At 31.1% G+C, this 18397-nt stretch overlaps 1 pseudogene; it reads left to right on the plus strand.

Annotated features, from left to right (window-relative positions):
• The first annotated feature begins 2261 nt into the window (after nt 1-2261).
• The window catches only part of LOC149550853 (agamous-like MADS-box protein AGL66), a 31233-nt pseudogene continuing 15097 nt past the window's right edge, over nt 2262-18397 (plus strand).

An 18397-nucleotide genomic window follows, 5' to 3' on the forward strand; every position in this document is an offset into this window, starting at 1 on the left:
ACGCTACAATTGAGAGAGTTTTGTGTAGTTTGTATTCCTCGTTTTCTCAAGAGACAGATTGGAATCAACCCGAAAAACCAGATAAACCCTAGAATGGAAAAATTATCATTTTTCCCAATCTAAGCTCACTTTGTCGGTGTGTTTCTAGATTGGAACAAGTGTTTTTTTTTTCTCCTTTTTTAGGGAGCTGCATATCTAATAAATTTATTTTTTTAATTCCCTTTTTAGGGAGCTGCATGTCTGATAAAAATCAGAATTTAGACATGTCTAAGAAGAAATAGATTCTCAGAAGCCTAAAGGAGGAGAAAGTTGCAATTGCATGTCTAATATGAAATAAATTAGAAAAAGATTAATAGAACAACATAAAGATCTGCAAAAAAAACCCCATCTAACAAGGTATGCAAAATATATTTCTTGTTCTTGAATTTTTTTTTTTTGTTTTGCCCTTTTCTGTTTGTGAATTTGATTTAGATTTGCTGAATTAATTGAAAAATCTTGCTTTTGAATCTAGGTATGAATGGGAATATTGTTTTTGAATATGGGTTTTAATGGATAACCCTGCATGTTTCTATAATCATAACAATTGAAAAAAACTTAAAATTCAATTTGAAAACATTATTATTTTTGTTTGCATTCATGAGTTGGTTGTTTTCACATTTTTTTAGATGGAAATATCACTTCTAGAGACTTGAATATCAACTCAAGTCCAATATAATTTATTTTCTATTTTGTTTTTTATATTCTTTTCAGTTTGATTTTGTAAAATCCTTTTGTCAAGTTTATTATATCTGCATTAAATACTCTGAGCAATATTAGATTAGATCTATTTTTTTGGCAACATGAAACTGTATTAGGGAAGCTGTAATGTGTGAAAATTTGGTTATTTAGATGGTCATGCAGAAATTTTGAATTAAAAAACGGTTTCATTCAAATGATGCAATTTTGAATTAAGATTTTTTTTTTAATTTGTTTCAATTCATTTTTTTCCAGTCATGTTTTTTGTTATTCTATTACAATTTGGAGACATCTAATTCCTAATTATTTAGTGATTTTTTTTAGTTCTAATGAATATATTAGATCTATATTTTATGATCTGTATCATCAGAATCTATTAAAATTTCACATTCAATATGAATACAACTATTAAATTGATTAAATATTCAACTTATTGACCAAATCATTATTTCTAGTTGTTGCAATAGTTCAACAGAAAAATGGTACAGTTCCATTCTATTTTCAATTTGAAATTATATATATATATATATATAGAAAGCAGTGGATAATAATTGATTCTTTCAATAATATGTTTCCAATAGCCAATTTTTCAATTATATGTTTTTCTTGATTGTCAACCAGTGAAACTTTCCATCTATATAATATGAATTTTCCTCTTGAGCAATCAGATATTACATTTTTTTTAAATTATTATTGTAGTTTACTGCATATTTTTTAATACAATCATCTGAATATATATATATATATATATATATATATATATATATATATATATATATATATATATATATATATATATATATATATATATATATATATTCTAATTATCTATTAAGCTGAATAAATGAGATTTATATCTTTTGTTTTGTAAAATATTTTTCAGCTATATTTTCAATGGATGCCTACTGTTTGAGGATATGATTTTTTTTTCAATACACATTGTGTAAGAATACAATGCAATTTGATAAGATATTTAATCTATAGAATAAATCATATTAATTGAAAAAGAGAAAGGTACAAAAATTCTTTATAGTTTCATTATCTCAATCCTATTCTATTTTTCAATAGCAACTAATTTTTAAATTTTATGTTTATTTTGATAATAGTCTAGCTTTCATTGTGAAATCATCATTATTTCTGCCTTTTTTTTGAAATCATTATCATTATTATTTAAAACAAAGAGATTCAAACATCTATTTATGAAAATCATGTAACTTTATGTCAGTATCATTGTATATGATATGATTTTTTATAAATATTTCAATTATCTAATTTGTTAATTTTTCTATATATAATATATATTTGTCTAATAAGTTGTAAAAAGAGATTTATATCTTTTTTCTATTAAAATATTCTTTATAGTATCTTACTAATTGGTGTTCATATCTTTCAATGGAAAAATGCAAATAAATAAGTTCCTATCTTATTTTTTCACACTTGGTTATCATCTATCCATTCATCCTCTATTTTTGCATCCACTTAACTCAAACTCATATTATTGTTGAGGATGAGAAGTATTGCAAATAATGGGGAGAGTTAAACTCTTGATCAAGAAAATAGAAAATAACACAAATAGGCAAGTTACCTACTACAAGAGGCGAAATGGACTTATTAAGAAGGCATACGAGCTTTCCATTCTTTGCGATATTGATATTGCACTTATTGTGTTTTCACCTTCTGGGAGATTGAGTCAATTTTCAAAGAAAAGGTGATCTCTATTAGAAAGACTCATATTTGTGTTAACAATATGGAGATTTTTAAAGCTTTTTCAATCTTTAGGTAGGATGTAGGTTGCCTTTAATGTGGTGCATGTATAGATATTTTCATTTATAATAAGGGCATAGTGAGTATTTTTGTTCCAATGATTTTAGGTTTGTTGAATATATATTTGGATTGTCTTTATTATATACTAATAATATAAACATGTTGAATAAGTGAACATGTAATGAAAACATCTTTATTTTTTATTCAGTAACATGATTTTTATTTTTATTTAATGTAACAGGATAGAGGATGTTATAACACGCTACGTTAATCTACCAGAACATGAGAAGGCAAGGTATATGCTTCTTGTACTATCTTTAAAAATAGAAAATAAATTTATATTGATATTTTACTTTAAAAAATCAATGTCTATATAATATATTGCACTTTAATTTCAATATATCCTCACATAGATCTTTTTTAGAAATACATGTTTTTATATTTTTTTTATACAAATAGTTCATAAGAGGAGCATTGCTCCACTCTTATTACAAAAGTTTCATAAGGAATTTTTACATATAGATGAATTGAGTTATCAATTTAATAATAAAAATATAGTCACAGTCTTTTTTCTTTTCCAACAAAATGAATTAAATTAGTTTATTAAACTTTTTATAAAATCATATGCATACCTTTTTTAATCTTGTAAATAATATCATAACAATATTTTCTCCTTTGTTTTGCATTTTTCTTCAAATATGATAAACATTCAGGTTTCATAATCAAGAAGTAAGTCTCATAGTTAAACATTCTTTTATCTAGATTTTCTTCTTTAGTGTTGTTTATATATTTTTAAATTTTTTTGAAAGAATGATATCTTTATAAAAATTGAATCTAGAAAATAGCATGCAATCAAAAAAATTAATCTATATATGTATGAACAGCTTCTAAATAAAGCATTGAGGAAATTGAAGCGCGACAATGAACTTTCCAATCATTTAACAAGGTTTATAACAATTTTATTTTAGTATTTTTTCTTTTGTTGTAAAATTCTCTTGACAAGTGTTACCTCAAACTGATAGTTGTTTATGTTTTTCTATATATGACTATGCATGATCATAATCAGTCCCGAGGACATTTCAAATGTTGAGGTATGCTTGACTTTATCATGCAACACATTTATACTTTATAAAGTTATTATTAATTTGAAATATATGGTTATAATTGTAACTGTGTAGGAACTTCAAAGGGAGATCAATGTATGGAGATTGCAACTAGAAGATGCAGAAGCAAGATTAAGGTAGTCTCTTATAATCATTTTTGTTGAATTTGTGTGATTGTTTTATTAAACTTTTGAATCTTTCATTTATTCACTATGTTTCTTTAAGTATTAATATATAAAATTTTCATTTATAATTGTTAGTCATTATTATATCATAAAATTTTAGCCAAGTAATCATATTTTTGTAGGTGCTAATTTTAAGTTGCAGTATTACTACTTTAATAAATAAATTAAATTAACTTAATTCATTCATTTTAATATTATAATTCAAATGAATTATGCTTTTTCTAAAATATAAGTAATTATTTATGACCACGATAATTTTTTATAAAAAGATTCACTATCAAATTGTTTTTCTCTATTATAATGCTTTGAGTTCAAAATTATTTAATCATTTTAAATAATTTGTGTATGAATACTAACCATTTAATTTCTATTGATTTTATATTTATATAAGGCTTGTGATGTATGTATTTGGAATGTTTATTTACTTATTTATGATTTTACATCTTTTAAAATATTTTTGAGGATTTTGGGTTTATAAATGAAATATATCAAAATAATTAAAGAGGATAGCATATGTTATTTTAAGAATAAATGTGGACACATTAAATATAAGAGCACACATGTAACAACCTCTATAACAAAATAAGAATGAAATATATGCTTGTTTTAGGACAATGATTAGGCTATAAGCATAATCGGTGGTAAGGCAAGGGGTTCAAATTAATGTGTTATTTATTCAATTTGGTTTCCAACTTAAAGACAATCTCTACAATTTTTTATGTCCAAATCTAGTGAAATATAATCTAATTAAGTTTACTGAGATAGAGTATCACAAGGATGGCTTATCTATTAAGAAGTAAAGAAAGACAATAGAAATAGTTTGTTCTCAAATAAAGTGGGTATGAATGGTGAGAATGATCACAAATTTTCACAAATATGTGGAATTTTTTAGGGAATGATATCTCTAAATGTATATATTTTAAAATTAAATACAAATTCGGTACTCCCTAATGACACTTGATATTGTTCACTTAATGAAAGTCAATGAAAAAGTTGGTACATGATTTACTCAAACTAGAAATATCCAAGGCCTATGAAAAAGTTGAGTTGAATTTTATTAATGTTGTGTTGAATAAGTTTGGGTTCAAGGGAAAAGAAATTAAGATGATCATAAATTGTTACAACCACTATGTATTCTATCCTACTCAATGGCACTTCTAAAGGATTCTTTTTTTATGGGGAAGGGCCTTAGGTAGGGAGATACCCTCTCGCATTACCTTATAATGGTGGTTGAAGTTTTGGGACATAATATTAAGAAAAGAAAAGATTCTAGCTAATGCTTAATGAGGAGTGAGGATTGGTTCCCAACTTTAGCCTTTCCCCACCAACAATTTGTTGACAATACCATATTTTTTAGTGAGGCTTACATTTTTTGAGATAGAGGGTGCAAGGAGATCTTGAATATTTATGCTAAGGTATCTAGATAATAGTAAATTGTAACAAGAGAAAACTCTATTTTTTTTATGTTGAAAATTCCCTCCAAAATTAGATTACATAGGTCTTAGGTTTTAATGTTACTCCTCTTTGAGACCCTTACGTGGCTTTCCCTTACTATCAAATTTCCTTCTCCAAAATATTAGAATAATTTTATAGAGAGATTATAGAAGAAAACTTTTGGATGGAAGGGGAAACCACTAAAGTCAAGCTGGTGAAATTTAATTGCTCAAGTCCTTTTGCAAAATATTTGTGTGTTCTTTCTTTCCCTTTTCAAAATCCTAGGATCCTTTGTTGATATTGTTGAAAGAAGTTCCTTTAGATGAACATTAAGGAAAATTCTTGATTGAATTTGGTTGGTCAAATGTAAAAGGTTTACATACTTCTAAGAAAGTGGGAGGGTTGGGAATAAGGAGAATAAGACAATTTAACAAAGCTTTTATTTCCAAAATTGGATGGATGCTTATTGAGAATAAGGAGTGGGCTAATTTTTAAAAGTGAAGTATCTTGGTAATCTACAAGTTGATTCCTTCTTATATGAATTGGCCTCTTTTATGGGTTCTCCTCTTTGGAAATGCATAATCAATGTCAAGAATGTTCTTAGGAAAGGAAGCAAATTGGTTAGAGGAGATGGTAAAAATGCAAGATTTTGATGATATATGGAATCAAGATAAATCTTTGGCTAAAATAAACTCCTTATATCAAACTAAAAGATGGCTCACTAGTCAATATGACACCTATATGAATAACTACATTAATTGGAGAGAAGGTAAAGCGAAATGGAATGATTTCATAAGATATCTACAATAAAGTGATGCTCTCCTACCCAATATTACCAACCAAGCTCTAAAAATTTTGAGATTTTTTTTCTATAATCTCGTTAGACTAGTGTTGATAGATAGACCTATAGTAAAAAAATCTTTAGGTTCCTTCTATATTATCTCAAGTTACTATTCTATAGAGAGGGTGGAAGATAATGAGCAATTATGGAGGTATATATGTATTCTCAATCTTATCCCTAAAATTAATTTCTCTTAGTGGGTTATTTCTTATGGGAGGATTCTCATTGTCTAGACAATATTAATAGGCATGAGTTTTATCTTGTTAATAGATGTTTTCTTTCTCAATGTGAATGTGAGTTCATTGATAATATCTTTATCCACTATCACTACACTATTGAACCCTAGAACCTAGTCCCTTCCTCTCTCAAGGTGGTCTATATAATGCCTAGTACCATACATTTATTTATTTATTAATAAAGATCGTATCTTCTCAATCACCCTATTATTAAAAAAATATGGGCCCAAATTTCCCCTTTCCTCACATGGAATTTTTGGAAACGAAGAAACAATAGGACTTTCAAGGACCAAGCTAGAATCAACTCCACCCTATTTTAGATTATTAAGTAGCAAGTTACCAAGAATATTACTAACAATTCCTATGGAAAAGAGAAAATTCTCCATGCTTTATATGACTTGAGTATTAGAAAAAATTGGTGTATTCACTACAATCTTCTTAATATTAAATAGTCTAACATTTGGAAAAGAAGGCTAGCTTGATAGATTACTCTAGAGATGGGTTGGGTGAAGTGTAATGTTGATGGTTGCACTAAAGGAAGATTAAGGATCTCTACTACTAGAGGAGTTATAAAGGACTAGAATGAGTTTTTCATTAAAGGATTTGGAAAAATCTTCGAGTTGTAACTAATAATCATGCATAAGCTATGGGTTCCTAGCAAGGAATAAAATGTTTTAAAGAGCCAAATTATAAAAAATTAATCTTAGATGGAAGCTCTAAAATGATCATGGATTGTTTGCAAGGTAATGTTAGTTATCCTTGGTATATATTGATTCTAATGGAGGATTGTAAAAAAATTCTCTCCACTTTTAGTCATTTCAAGATACTTCATACTTAGAGAGGGTAATAGCTCTATGGATTTTATGGCTAACTAGGGTCTCAATTCCCAAGATCAATGTTATATTACCTTTGAGGATTTTCCTCAAAGGTTAAAAAAAATTTAGCCAATGAAAGAGAAAATTAGTAGTCTCGTGATACTTCAAATTTGGTTGAAGCTATATATTTGTATTGAATATCTATTGATCATTTTTGGAACTTTTCCTTCAGATAACAATGTTTAGTTGTAGAGTATGGGTGAGAAGTTAATATCCTACCATTTTTTTAAGAGAAAACTACTATTTCAAATTCTTGCAAGACAATGGTCACATAGAGAAGATGTGGGAAATGATTTTTAATAATTTAATGAGTAGGGGATATTGTAGTGATATTATAAATACGGTTATAAAAAAGAAAAGGTGGATCTTGTGGCTTGTCTATTTTATAGGTAGGAAGGTGAATGCCTCAAAAAGGCATTTTTGAAATTTTTTTGAGGTGGAATTTTTTTGCACTCAAGTCACTGCTAGTCTTGCAATTGGGTCTAGTCTAGTTGGCATAAAGGTGGGCATAATAAAATTTCCAAATTTTGTATTAATAATATGGGCATTGTCTTAATTAATAAATCTTTTGGCATAGATAATCAAAATGTTTATATCTTCTTCTTGAATGGTAAATGTTACTTCAAATCTCTACATGATTATTTGTATAGTTGTCTAGACTCTTTTATCATTGTTAAAGATGATGACAATAATCACAATAGGTTAATTCTAAGTGGTGATATCTCTTTCTTCAAGAACCTTTGTCACTTAAATAGAAAGAGACATAAAAATAAAATAAAAAATTTATTGTTTATTTTTTTATAGTGGGCCTATTAGAATGGAAACAAGGAAACCACCCAAATCAATTTTAAGGAAGTTAGAATCATGGGTGAGCCTCTTAATAAAGTGGATCCAAGGGATTGTAAAGAGATGTTGTATAATAGAGAGTTTTAGTATGAATTTAGTAGAGTTGGGTTGACCTAGTACATTCAAGGTATGAAAAGGAGTTTGACAACACCCTTTCAACAAAATTCTACAATTCACGGCACAAGGGTAATGTAGCTATAGGAAGTGTCAAATTTAATGTTACAGTGGAGATAATTATTGAGGTGAAAAGTCTAAGATGTGAAGGGGAAAATTGGAGAGAGAGTATAGGGGAATTGCAAGAATTATATGAAAAATAATTTGAGAAGGTTGAGAAGCTAGCTATAGCTTCTAATGGAAATGGGTATGAGTCTTCTTTCATTCCTCCTCCCTATGCTCTATGTTTTCTATATGACTTGAAATAATTTATGTTAGATGGTAGTTTTAGTTCCTTTCATGGATATTATTTTCTTATTTTGAACCATATTAAGCATGGTGATAAAATTAATGCTCTTTATTTTCTTTTCTCTTCTCTGAGTAATAACATCGCTAAAGATAAGTCTCCTATGCATCAGGGAATATTCTATTTATTGTATCAATTTGTGTTTGATAAATCTCCTCTTCATATTTGTCACATTACCTTCCCCTAACTAGAAAGCCAAAAAGTTGAAGAACCTCTTCATAGCTTGGTCAAAATTGAGTTGTTAGGTAAAAAACCTCTCCCACAAAGCTCAAACCCTAACACTAAGGGAAAGCCAAAAAAAAAAACCTCCTCTTGTTCCAAAAATCTATTTTGAAGAAGCCCTCATTGATACTACCTCAACAAAAAGAAATCTCCATATGCTAAATCTAACATTCCCAGTCTATTAAAGCTAATTTTGGAGCCAAAAATAATACCATTAATGTTGATAAAGAGGATAAGGAAGAGGGCGCTGAATTTCAAGAAGGCCAAAAGATGGACTTTAGCTCTAGAGAACAAAAATATGAGATGTGATTTGGCGAACATAGGTTGGATCAACTAAGGAATAAAAAAGATACTAAAGGGAAAATTCTTCTTGTGGAAGTTGTCCTAAAAGCATACTTTGAATATGAACCTAAAGATAGTGATGACTCCGACAATTCAAAGGATAAGGATTGTGAAAAAGAAACTAAGGTGTTGGATAAGATGTAAAATGACAAATCCCTGGAGATCATGGTGAATCTTAATGATTTGGAAAAGATGGTGAATATTGTGGATAATACCCCCTATTCTTCTTGATGAAGCTCTTATGAAAAATATTTCCCCTTCTACTAACTTAGATCTTAGAAAATATAACAACATTCTAGACCAAATTAAGGAACTTTAGAAGAGAGTGGCAATTCTGGAGAATTCTCCTAATTTTACTAAAGAATAGTTCAATGCTACTATCTCTTCTCTTTTTAGATTAATGAGAAGCATTATGAAGAAGACTAACTTTGGTGTGGCCACAAGAAAGAGGAAGATGAGAAATAATTCCAAGAAGATAAGGACAAAGAGGAACCCTAGGTAATTGATAACAAAGATTAGGAGAAGGATGATATCTCTAATTTCAATTCAGTAGTTTATTTTCCTTTCTCTAAACTCGGTTGTAATGTTGATATGTTTATGGTTTCTCTTGTTAAACTTTTCTTTATGATTATTTTGCTATTATGTTCAGGTGATGAAAGAGAATAGTATAGACTATAGTGATGTTGGTGTTAGATTAGGGAAAATGGATAGTATTGAATAGTTATTTTTTATTAACTTTTCTTATTGATGGTTTTTGGTGTCTTGGATGTAATATCATGAAGTTTAGTCCTATGTTCTATCTTATAATGTGATTTTTTGTTTTCTAGGTTCAAGGCCCTCTCCCTACCATCTTAATCAAAATAAATCCATAGACTTCCCAACTTCTTTGGACATTAGAAGTAAGTCATAAAATCCCCTAGATCAAATGCATAAAAAGATTAAAAGAATCATAGAATTTTAAAAGTCCTAAAAATTTGTCCAATAATTTTGAAACTTGCACCCATTTTTATACTTTGCTACTATAGAAGAAGAAAAGAATAGAAGAATAGGAAAGAAGAAAGAAAACATAAAAGATAATAGAGAGGAAGAGAAGCAATTCACAAGTAGTATTTAGATGATGTGAAGTATTCTTTATTGTACTATATATTTTTTTTAAACTATTATTAAATTAATAATATATGATTTTAACTAACATCTAAAAATAAAACATTTACATCTTCTCTCCACATCCCCATGCCACGATCTTTAAAATTAAAGGATCAGGCAATTGAATCTTATACTGTCCATATAATTATGGTTTAGAAATATTTTATCTTAGTTAATATTATTCACTTATATTATAAAAGTGAATGAACACTATATTTTTTTGGATGAAAAGAGTACTACTTATTAACTTACACATCCAAAAAATTACATCAAAATATAAAGTGGGAGGAAAAGTAACTCACGCAAGGTCACGTGGAGAGAGCCCAAAAGTCTTTTAATCAAGGACCTATCCCTAAAACATAAACAATCATATGGGCCTAGCCCAAAAAAAAATAAAAAAAAGGGTGAAGCTTTGAAGTAATAACCAAATAAAAAGGAGCCTATCCTAGAAGAGAAACACCCTCAAGATGCTAAAGAAATATCCAGTGAAGGGAAAGGCTTTGGTTCATAATTTCTCAAGCTCATCCTACCTCATGAGTTAATTCAAGGTTTGGTAAGGTCCAACCATTTTTAGTATCTTCCTTGGTCTCCTTGTTGTGACACAATGAAAATATTGAAAAATCCAAATCTAGGAGATCCCTTGGAGGATGAAGGCCAACCCAACTCATCTTCCCAAGGTGGAAAACTAGTGGTAGCTAGTGGAGCCCAAGCAAGATTGGTTGTTGGAGCTCATCTTGATGGAGAGCCCCAAAGGCATGGTGGAATAGTAGAGATATGTGGTAAGAATGATGGTGAGGAGGCTGAGTATAGGAAGTATTTTTATGATATTAGGAAGAGATACAACCACAAGAAGTAAAGAAGCTTCCAAAAAGAGAATCCTCTAGAGGAACCCATGCAAGAGTGCATAGATAATTTCCCTAGCATACGAAAAAAAGAGCCACCTCAAGGGATATTTTATCTTTTTTAAATTGTATATGTAGCATTACATTATTTCATATGCAATATCTAGCAAAAATATAAACATTAGATTAATTATTATGTTGGAAAAACTTTCACATTTTTGTGTTTCCAATGGAAAAAGGAATTTGGAGTCTAAAAGTGTGTCATGTTGCACTTGTAGTGGTTATTTTTGCACCAAAATATCGACCTATCAATGTTTGGTATAACCACTAGGCTCATAAAATCCACGTGATGTTGTTAAACCATGTCATGAATCTCTAGGGATTTTGGTGCACTCACAAAAATCCCCCTCCCAGTCTCTATTAGCCCCAACTGATAAAATTTTTAATGTATGTGTAAGAGTCATATCAGTTGTTATGTTGTCATTGATGTCAAGCCTTAATTGGTTAGACATTATGCTAATTTAGTAGAGTACCATATCATTTGATTGATAAAGATGAATTGAAGAGAGTTAGACTCTGACAGTATATTGTTGGTTTGATTTCTTTACATGATCTCAACATAGATGTATAAGCAAGACAATTTAGTCGATGAATGAAGGAATAAAATATTAATTGAGCTACTATAGTTTTTACTGAGCACCTGAGAAAGAAACGAAGGAACAAAGTGTTAATCAAGTGATTTTAGTGTTAAATGAGTCTAGTATTGATCGAGATAGTTGTGCACTTCACCGAGTATGAATATGAAAAATAGTTTTAGAAAAGATTAAATTTGAGGCCAAAATTTAATGAAAATTAAGAATTTTTGAGAAGTTTCAAGGATAATGACAAAGTTAGTTATGAGATCAACAGCTTGAGAAATTCAAAGAAGACCTAATGGAGAAGATTTATCAATTTGAAATGGAACACAAAGTTCAAGGTGGAAATCTATTTCTCGAGCATCTAGATTCAATGAATCTGAACTTGATGGAGATCTACGATTGTGATTAAGTCAAAAACTTAGAATATTTTGGACTGGAAAAAGTTTTCTATTTAAAGGGATGAGAAAGATGTTTATTATTGTTGATGCTGATGTTGGTGATTGTTGAAGAAAGAATAAGGTGAACCAAGAAGAACAATATTGGAAAGATCAAGAAACAAAAGTGTTAAGTTTAAGTGTGAAGTGTGAGAATCAACCAGAAAGGGATAAAAAGGAGATTTAGTGAACTAAAGATTTAAACAAGAAAGGTAGTTCTAAAACCTAACAAATGATTTTATTGTTACTTTCTTACCATTGTAGTAGAAAAATCTCTTAACCAAGTGGACCTATCAATATTTTGAAATCCTATATGGTAACATTCAATAGTAATGTGTGTAAATCCTTTAGAGCAGACCACTCATTAGAAATGTCAAGGAGTGATAAGTTCTAGATGATCTTTGTTGTAAATCCTCTAACAAGGTCACATTAATAATGTGTATGTAACCTTTAACAAGGTTGGCTCCTAATAGATCTCGCTTTAGAAGAGTGAAAATATTTGGTTTGCTAATTCCCAGGTGGTTTTTCTCTTTAGAGATTTTTCACATTAAATACTTGTGTCAAAATTTGTGAATTATTTTTGTGTTGCATATTTATTTCATGTTGATTATTTAATGTTGCAACTTGGTATAAGCTAGATGTTTAATCTGATACTTAGTATAGTAAGGAACAAAAAGTTGACAATTTGATGAATATTTTTTATCAGTTTGAATTTTGATGTTAGATCTATTTATCAAGTTAGATCTATTTACTAAGTTAATGATCTGAAAGTTTGAGTTGGTGAAAAGTGTTTTTAAGGCTTGTAGGATAACTGGTTATAACTGATTCAACCCCCCTCCTCTTAGATATCTAATAGTCTCACTCACTACACCCTATGTGGATTCAAACCTTTAACCAAGGTCTAATACTACTTATTACAAGTAGTGGTTGTTATACCAAAGTATAAACCTATTAATGTATGATATAACCACTAGACTTATAGAATACATAAGAGGATATTAAACCATGTTGTGAATCATATGAGCCTAAAATGAGTGCACTTCCAACTCACCAAAGTTGTAGAAAAGGAAAAAGAAGTTAAGGGTTATCCCCCAAAAGATCCATATGCCACGAAACATACTAGGTCAAAATGGTTTTTAAAAAATCATGTATCCAGATCCAATAATTTTGTACACATTAGTATAACTAAAACAAATGAAGGAAGGACTTAGAGCAGTCATGAAAATGGCAACGAGGATCTGGGATACCTAAATGATGGATGATGACTTGACCGGAAGCCCTAGAAAATGATACACTAGGAAAAATGAAGAATTTTAGGCTCAATGATCACATACCAAATTGTAATGAAATTCAACCTCCAGGTAGAGTGAGAATTTTGCAAATGCTAATGCTAGTTTAAAACATCTATAATTGGAAAATATAATGAAAGTCATGAATACCCCTAGTGAGGTTTTTTTTTCTCTCAAAAGTATTGTATAGATACCATCACCAATCCTTCCACCAAGGGTTTAGACTAGTGATGCTAATTTTGTGCAAGAGTTCACCTAGGAAAAGAGAAACTATCAACTTAGAGATGTCTTGATTCTAAAAAGTTGGGATTGAACCTAAACACCCTTCCAACTATGGAGATACATAGTAGTCTTGTAGGAAATTTTCTTTTGGGTTCTAATTCCATGCTTATCAAAGTGAAAAGTATGGAAAGCCGTAGAGAGAGACCTTGCATTGAAATTAATGGAGTCCACAAAAGGTTGGGATGGTTGAAAGATAATTTATCTTTAAAACCATCTCCATGCTAATGTAGTTTAATGAATTCTAAAGCATGCCAAGATTTTAGCAAAAAAAGAGCCCTAGCTCTAGATTGGTTCTCACATAATTAAGAGCATTTGAAAACCAATACCCCACCATGTTGGGTAGTGTAGGGGAAATCCAAAATAAATGTAATGCTAAATAACTTTCTAGACCTCATTTTTTGAGATAGATTGCACCATCCATTTGACACAAAGAACACGCCCCTATCTATGGGTGGAAATAAGACCAAGGCCACTAGAATGCATAAGCAAGTAGTACTTCCCAATCCATATGATGAAAACCATGTCTCTCAGTATTGAGTATCTGAAGCCCATAGAAAATATCCTATCAACCTCTCAAGTTTACCATAAGTTTCTTTAGAAGGTGGCTAACAAGAAGAGTAATAAACATGTGTGGTTGGGAGAATCTTAGAATAGATTGAAACTTGTCTACCAAGGAAAGAGGTTTGGTCAACCAGTATGCTAATTTGGTTTCAATTTGAAAGAGTCTCTACCATATTCCAAAGTTCTATAGCTGATCCATGAAAGAAAAAATGGATTCCTAAGAAGTTTAAAACCTAGCCATGTTTGATCCATTTCCAATCATTATGATAAATCCATTAAGGAGAAGACATGAATTATTTCCTATGGAAAAGTGTTTTATGTCATTAATAGCCAAGCTAGAAGGAAAAAAAAAAAAAAAAAAAGGTGTCTAGGAAATGAAAAGCATGTTGGAAATTACCTCTATCCTCAATTATGGTAAGGAAAGAGTAATTAGTAAAATAACCATTAACAAGTTGGATGTCAGAATTGCAAAGACAAATGCCACAAGCCCAACTTGTAGAAATAGAAGAGGAAAGAAAATAGCCAAAGCCTTTAGTAGCTAGCACATTTAATGAAGGTGCTAAAGAGAATCCCTACCAAATGGATTAGTGCAAACCAAAATTTTCTAACTAGTGACCATTAATTGTAATGCAAGCATTAGCATATGCAAAGAGCATTTGAACAAAAAGAAAAAAGTGAGGGTCTATTGCCAACTTTTTGTCTATCCTTTTTAAGTTTGTATTTGTTGGAATTCATTGCAATTTTGTCCAGTTGCTTGTTGAAATAGCCCCTAGGTGACTCACTTCTCGTCAAATTTCCAAGACTCCCACTTTGTGTCTTTTTCGAGTCTCCCTTGCTCCACTTTTCTTTATTTCACCATGCAGGATTCTTCTCATTCCAATGCATTTTGGGCTTAGGTGATTTAGGTTTGGTTGGGATATGGTTTGAGCATCTTCCCGATTAGAAATGAGTTCTTATTTCCATGACATTTCTCTTGCTCAAGCATTCTCGTTTCCTTTGAATTCTGAATCATCTGGCTAGCTATCCGCCTTGGAAAACTTCATGAAGAAGGAACCCAAAGATCAAATTCATGATAGTAATCACATATATACATCCTCTTGAATTATGATGAGAATTTCTAGAAGAGTGAAAGTCACAGCTAAGAAAGTCTTGAGCCAAAGTTCCGAGGTCAAATCCATTTCTATGCAAAGAAACAAGTTTGCATGTTTTATGTTGCTCACCTAATGAAAATGAAATTGTTTGGTTCTGTTTCCAAAGCCAACAAGGCTCATGCTCCATTCAAATATTTTATGCATCAATGGGACCCAAATGTGATGCTAAAAAGGAATAAATTTGAGCTCATGATGGTGAATCCATGCTCAAAATTTCATCTCAAGGATACATAAGGTAAGTAACCAAAATAAGGGAAAATTATTTAAAGTGGTTCTTCCCTTAGAGTGTTAGTTTTAGAGGAGTTTTTCATCCTTTGGAAATATAAAAAGCTACTTTTTCAAAATACTAGAAAGATAAAGAACTATACAAGTATAGTATGAGAATATTTTGCGTAGATGCTAGAAAGATGCTTTCGGTAAAGTCAAACATAAGGGTGCATTCCCAATATAAAGAAGATCAAAAAATCAATCACTTGATGCAGAGAATAAGAAGATGAAGTGCATGAAGTATCGAAGGATTATAGCTTGCACTACGATCCCGAATCAAAGGAAAGATAAGCTTATGAAAAGATTGATCGATGCTTTCCCCTCCATATATAATGAGTTATCATGTGAATCCTTATTTCAGATCCCAAAGTATACAAGGGACTTTCCACTAAATTGAAATCCCTTGGTTTGGTAAGTGCCTTATCTCACTATTATATCACTTTAAGAGAGTAGTATGGTTTTCAGATTTGTGAATCCTTATATGCATAGAAACGGAAAGTTTTAAATAGTTGTTGATTATAAAATTTATTGCAAATCTCGCTGTTATGATAGTTGGTTGTATTTGATTACGTTCATGTGGTGCCAGCGTTTGGATTTTGGCATCTATTTGATCATAATTGCCTCGAACTTGCTTCCTTGTTGTTTTAATGGCTATTTATACAACAATTTCCCCCTCTTTGAAATCATAAGCAAATAGCAATTAGAGTAGCAAGTTATGATCGACTCCTAGGCTTAGAAAGTGAATTGAAAGATCTCACTGATACTTCATTGAAATTCTACAACTTAGATGATCTCCACAAAAGGCTTAATTCTCACCCATCCACCTAATCACCTAGAAATTGAAGGAAAGCAGATTGGTAGAATTTGTTGGATTTCCCATGGCTGTGCAAGCTCCAAAACTAGTAAGAGAGTGTATCGAGAGATATAATCTAGAAACAAAGAAAATAATGATTCCTAATTAGTCTATCCTTCTCTCGAGAAATAAGGCCTTGATGCAATCTACATTCAGCATGCCAATAAAGGAAGAATATTGCAATATTGATTTTGGGTTCTTTGCATCTATGTTTAATGAAAAGAAGACTTTGCAAAGAGAGGATATGTAGAGAACCTAGTTCCAAACACCACATTTAAAGAAGAGAAAAATGTTGAAAACTCTTTTTGAAACTAATTTGAAAAGAGAAATTGTCGACATCCTAGCACTACTACTGAGATTGAAAAGAAAGGAATAAATTCTGGATTTCATTGAACATCACTTCTTGGTGCAAGCCATATGTGTCAAAGGACTACTAATCGACTGGGCCAAAATCATATGTGATGAGCTTGTCTCATGGTTAAATTCAGCTAAGGCATTCAAGAAATTATATATGTCTTCATATTTAATGAGAATATGAGGGTGTATGAGTTCTACCCTCACCTTCAGCTGCAAAGGAGCCTCTAAGAGTATGTGAAAGTGAATGATGCCTTCACTATGAGATTGTGTTGGGAATTGCAAGGATGTCCCAAGTAAATATTTTCACTAGAAGTTATTTTGACTATAGCCAAGTTCAGATGCTCTTTCATCCAATTCCCGAGCTTCTCCTACCTACAGAATGATGCTTTTGATGGGTTTCCCAAAAGGCTTCCTAGGTACCCTAAGGACAAGGTTTTTCTTGTTGAACTATGTCAAAAAATACTAGAAGTGAACACCTTGTGTTCTAATGTAAAGAAAATAGCTAGAATTTCCTTCCCAATAGTAGTTGAACCCTATTCCTATGCTTCTAGATCTGATGCTAACAATCTAGTTAAGTTTTGAAAGCAAGATCAAACTAGTTGATTATGAGGTATGCAAGCCTCAATATGACTTGTTGAATTTCACAAGAGATCATTTGAAGCTAGGATATGCTCATAGTCATGTTCCAAACATTGAAGTTTATTGGGTTGGATGTCATGATAAATACCAAACCAGGGAGAGGTATTGGTCCAATCTAACAATTGATGAAATTAAGTTATATAATGACTCTATTGATGTTTTTGATATTGCGGATGATGGATCCTATTTGCATCCCTCGTCCTTTGAGAAGATCAAGTGAGCTCCCATTGTGTCAACCCCACATGAAGGTCCTATTATCGATATAATGGAGGTCCTAATGCATGGGATCATCATAAGGACAGACAAATGGGTGGAGTGGACCAGGGTGAGAAAGCATGAGAAGTACAAGCTCTATTGGTGGAGTAGCTTTTGGAACTGCTTAGCCAATTGCAACTACCTCCCACCACTACTGCCACTTCAACATCAGCAGGCCCAACCCAGTCCATTGACCAAGGTGGAGATCAACCTCTAGAGAAGAATGTCTAGATTACCCCTACTTATGGAGGAGGATCTCTCTCAGGCATAGGAATAGTTGGGGATAAGGGGAAGGATAAAGAGCAGGAGAAAGAGAAATCAGTGGCCAATCCTTCCTCCCCTATCTAAGTAGTCAATCTTGATGATGACAGCAATCCCATGGATGGTCAAGAGAAAGATGCATCCAGCATGATGACACCTTGGCCCTCTTAGTTACTAAAGTGACTACTTTTCCCACTGGCACTCAGAGCAAGGAGACACCCCTAGTAGCAAGGACACTCTTCGACCCTTCAATCAATTATAAATGTCCTCTCAACCAAGTCATGGTTGGAAGAGACCATTGATCAGAAAAAGTGAAGATATGAGGAAGTTACCCCATCCAAGGACCTCATCATGCAAGCTACTTCTTCTCAGCCTCAAT

This window comes from Cupressus sempervirens, chromosome 6, assembly GCF_028749045.1.
Source record: "Cupressus sempervirens isolate cs-2001-9-10 chromosome 6, ASM2874904v1, whole genome shotgun sequence".
Taxonomy (NCBI): Eukaryota; Viridiplantae; Streptophyta; class Pinopsida; order Cupressales; family Cupressaceae; genus Cupressus; species Cupressus sempervirens.